At 30.8% G+C, this 5,296-nt stretch overlaps 1 protein-coding gene across 1 annotated transcript in view; it reads left to right on the top strand.

Annotated features, from left to right (window-relative positions):
- The first annotated feature begins 3,355 nt into the window (after positions 1–3,355).
- Positions 3,356–5,296, top strand: part of LOC137647190 (uncharacterized) — a 17,069-nt gene continuing 15,128 nt past the window's right edge. Inside the window, exon 1 of the mRNA XM_068380515.1 lies at positions 3,356–3,378. The gene's annotated coding sequence lies outside the window, so the exon portion shown is untranslated. The remainder of the gene's footprint in view (positions 3,379–5,296) is intronic.

Here is a 5,296-nt window from a genome sequence, read left to right on the forward strand (position 1 = left end):
AACATATCATTTTTCAAAACGGTAAAATTCCTGGAATAAATGTTCCCAGGCATTTACGGGTTTTAATGCAAATTTTTAAGAGTGTACTTGACATGATACTTACAGTCAGGTTTTATATCATAAAAAAAAACTGCTCTGGGAACATGACAAAGTATTCCCACGCTTGTATTTTGAAACGCCAAACAATTAATCACTCATAAGGTCTAGTGAAAGTCAGTGCACAGGGTTAAATTCAAGACGCATTAACATATAACCCAAAGTATAATAAGCGCCCACTGCAGCACACGTGAGGTTGTGCCAAGCAGGTTTGCCAATTTGGTCTTTTTTCGGGCTAAAAAACTCCAAATTAGGCCTTTTTTCGTGCTAGATACCTAATTTTGGCCTTTTTTAAATTGGTTAGCCTTAAATGCTATATTTTCGGCCTTTTTCTACTTTTAGGTTGGCCTTTTAAATCTGCAGTTAATCAGACATTGGTCTTGTCTCATTTGGAAAACCTGGCAACCCTAGTGCTAAGGGCAATCATTTCGCCAGGGGTACGGTTTAGTCGATCATGACCTCGGTTGACCTTTTGCGACAACCTGTTGGACATTTTACGGTTGTTTCGTTGGATGAGGGCGTGTGGGCGATTACTTTCAGTCACGTGGTCTTTGTTTCTGGAAATGTATGATCGTGATTGTTTATTTATTTTAAAATTTTTTTATATATAAACGTTTGTTTATTTATGTATACATACGTTTGTTTATTCATAGATGTTTGTTTATATATAAACGTTTGTTTATTCATAGATGTTTACTTATATATAAACTTTTATTTATTCGTAGAAGTTTATTTATATATAAACGTTTGTTTATTCATAGACGTTTATTTATACACAAACGTTTGTTTATATATAAACGTTTATATATAAACGTTTATATATAAACGTTTTTTATTCATAGACGTTTATTTATATGTAAACGTTTGTTTACTCATAGACGTTTATATATAAACGTTTTTTATTCATAGACGTTTATTTATATGTAAACGTTTGTTTACTCATAGACGTTTATTTATATGTAAACGTTTGTTTACTCATAGACGTTTATTTATATGTAAACGTTTGTTATTCATAGATGTTTATTTATATGTAAACGTTTGTTTATTCATAGACGTTTATTTATATGTAAACGTTTGTTTACTCATAGACGTTTATATATATGTAAACGTTTGTTATTCATAGATGTTTATTTATATGTAAACGTTTGTTTATTCATAGACGTTTATTTATATGTAAACGTTTGTTTACTCATAGACGTTTATATATAAACGTTTTTTATTCATAGACGTTTATTTATATGTAAACGTTTGTTTACTCATAGACGTTTATTTATATGTAAACGTTTGTTTATTCATAGATGTTTATTTATATGTTAACGTTTTTTATTCATAGACGTGTATTTATATGTAAACGTTTGTTTACTCATAGACGTGTATATATAAACGTTTTTTATTCATAGACGTTTATTTATATGTAAACGTTTGTTTACTCATAGACGTTTATTTATATGTAAACGTTTGTTTATTCATAGATGTTTATTTATATGTAAACGTTTGTTTATTCATAGACGTTTATTTATATGTAAACGTTTATTCATAGACGTTTGTTTATTCATAGACGTTTCTTTATATACAAACTTTTGTTTAGTCATAGACGTTTATTTATATATAAACGTTTGTTTATTCATAGACGTTTGTATATAAATGTTTGTTTATTCATAGACGTTTATTTATACACAAACGTTTGTTTATTCATAGACGTTTATTTGTATATAAACGTTTGTTTATTCATAGACGTTTATTTGTATATAAACGTTTGATTATTCATAGACGTTTATTTATATATAAACGTTTGTTTAGTCATAGACGTTTATTTATATACAAACGTTTTGTTATTTACAAACATTTGCTTTTACAAAACTTTTGTTTATTTACAAACTTTTGTTATTCACAAACTTTTGTTTTTATAAAACTTTTGTTTATTTACAAACGTTTATTTATTTGCAAACATTGTTTGTCTACAAAATTTAATATATTGTAAATGTTTGTTTATTGGCGAATATTTTTTTTTTTTTATTTTCAAAGGTTTGTGAATTTGCTAACTTTTCTTTATTTACAAACGTCTGTTTAATTACGAACATAGGTAGATTATAATCATAAGTTCCACTCATTGCCAATTGCATATCAGCAGTAGAAAACTACTTTGACAATCGATTAGTACTTTTGTTGCAGTTTGTAAAAGATCGGTAATGATTAATGAATGTCATAAGTTATAAGTCATTAATTTATATCTCTTCCTCTAATTTACATATTAATTGCGTTTCCTGATACTTATTTAAGGTGGAAATAATCTTAAGAAGCTTAACTTATTTGATTTTCCGTTTACAGAACAAACCCCAACTGATAATTGTATATTATCCTTTTAATTAGCATTGCAATTATCTTTTTTAAAATTCTATGAAACACGTTTTTTTTAAATGCTCGGAAAGCAGTCGTGAACCAATTTTTCCAATGTGGAAGACTTTAAATAAAAGAATGTTAGTAATGTGTAGTAAATATTAATTACCTGTTATATGTAGTGTTAATGTAATCATATATATTCGTTCTGAAAATTATTTTGATGAATATTTTGAATTTCATGACTTCAAAAATAATTTGTAGAGAAAACCAGCAAATGGAGTCCTTCAAGTACATCAGTAAAATGCTTTCTAATTTAAACACCAGTGCTTTCCTTCTTCCTCTCCTTTTATTTTACTTTCGTTCTCCTGTCATGAATTAGATTGTTTTTTTTTTCTTTTTTTTTGTTTATCCGAAAGTAAACTCGCCCAAACATAACTGTCTCTCTGGCGACTATTGGCAACTCTCGTTGAGAAGAGAAAGGTGCTCTTGCAAGAGGTGAGTGGGACATGGGAAACTGGTTGTTATTGCCTTATGTCTTAGGGATCAAAATTGGGTTTTCATCCAGGAGAGAAACTACAGGTGGTCACTATTCTGGACCAGCCGCTAGTTTCATAGTATCCATCGCATGTTTCAAATTAGTTAGTCCGTTTCGTTGATTTGGATGTACCCCTGGATAATAATAATTACAAGATTATTTGATAATTGGGGTAATTAATGGGAAATGAAAAACTAGGAAATAATAGGTGAAAGATGAAGCCTATGGAAATAGGGAAATTATAAGAAATTGGATATATTGAGATATGTGGTTCGCCTTTCCTGAGCGATAATTTCCCGGAGATGAAAACAAGCGAATGTGTCAGGACTCGTCTCAACGTAAGGTTATTTTGCTCCTGCTAAGAACTGCCTTCTTTACTTCTTCTTCGTAATCCGTTCGGTCAACAGGTAAGAGAGTCTACGGAAGGGCTGTCAAATCACACAGTAATTGTTATTATTATTGTTTTGTGTGGATCTTTGTTTTGGTATGTCTTTTCCTATCCCCCCCTCAAAGGAGTTATTTACTAAGTAATTGATCAACTATTATGTGGGGAGGTACTTTTTAACTGTGACATCATGTAAACAGATTATATATATATATATATATATATATATATATATATATATATATATATATGTATGTATATATGTGTATATATATTTATATATATTTATTTATATATATATATATATATTTATATATATATATATATATATATATATATATATATATATATATATTTTATATATATATATATATATATATTTATATATATATATATATATATATATATATATATATATATATATATATATATATATATATGTGTGTGTGTGTGTGTGTGTGTGTGTGTGTGCTCGTGTGCACTTATGCCTTTTTTATGGGTGGGCACTCAAAATAGAATAGAGTATTGTGTTTTTCACTGCTAGCTTCATCATGTTTTGATCAATTGTGTTCATGTAAAAAAAAAAAAAAAAAAAACATGTAGTTTGCATAGTTAAGAATTAAATTCTATAATTTACATTCGCACATATATGTATAAACATATATAGGAAGTGAAACATGTGTTAGTTTGTTAGAGTAGGCTAACTGGGTTGTGATAAAATGAATTGTCTTCCCCTTGTTTATTATCTTGATGACAGGAATGATACGAGAAGGTAGACGATGGACTGTAACTTTAAAAGCAAAGTTATGAGATAAGAAGGTGGGTCATGAATGAAAGTGGGAAGAGTTGGTGTTGCAAATTGTATTATGGTGATAGTGAGAGAAGCTGCAGTAGCTAGATTAAAGGTTTAAAGGTCACTCATGAATGCCAGAGGCAAGGGACATTATCAATGTCAATGTCCTAGAAGTACAATGCCCTAGAGACTGACCATATATTCTGTAGGATATCCACACACACAAAGACCAGGGAGTGCCAGATAATGGCTGTTGATGACTCAGCTTGTAGAGCTATAGTTCCCAACCAAACCCTCCATCCTTAGCTCACAAAGAGGGTAAGGTTGCAGACATTAAAAGAAACTATCGATATTGAGCAGGCCTCGAACCGCAGTCCATCAGATTACTAGAAAGGGGCGTATCCAGTAGGCCGCCATAATGTGAAAAATGTTTACAGGAGAAATCTGACAGAGAAAATGTATAGATTATATGGGCATATGGGGACAGGAAGAGGGATGAAGAATTTTTTTATATTGATGTGGGAAACGTGGTATCGGTAGATTCAAATAAGTGTTTGAAAGTAGATATTTGTGATGATGTAAAATAAGAAATGAATATAGTCCCAGAATAAATGAAACAAATAGGGTAGTTGGGTTTGTGCAAAATTTCGTCTGGGAACTATTCGAGTCTGTTGAAGCTCAAGATGGAACAGAGGGATCACTGGTCTAATTCTCCTCTCGAGAAGAGAAATGGAGAGGATGAAGGGGAACGAAGGAGGTAAAATGCTTAAGCTTATAAGATTTAAGTGTTTACATAGTATTTGAGATATAAAGGTTACTGGAAGGTTGAGAAAAATCACAATTGCTAAAAAATGTTTTGTGGAAAGAATGAATCAGTGTTTGCTGTTTTAATGGAAAGAAGTGCTAGGGAGATGATGAGGAGGAGTGCCTAGGAAATGCTGCTCTAGGAAGAGGCTCTAGAAATTAGCCTAGAGGGGAATAGTGCAGTGTTTGTAGGGGAGGTCGACGTGCTGGTGATGCTCTTTCTGTGTAAGTTTAAGATAGAGGGGAATAGTGCAGTGTTTGTTGGGAAGTTCTACGTGCTGATGTTGCTAATTCTGTTTAGGTTTAAGATAGAGGGGAATAGTGCATTATTTGTAGGGGAGGT

This window comes from Palaemon carinicauda, chromosome 9 (genome assembly GCF_036898095.1).
Source record: "Palaemon carinicauda isolate YSFRI2023 chromosome 9, ASM3689809v2, whole genome shotgun sequence".
NCBI lineage: Eukaryota > Metazoa > Arthropoda > Malacostraca > Decapoda > Palaemonidae > Palaemon > Palaemon carinicauda.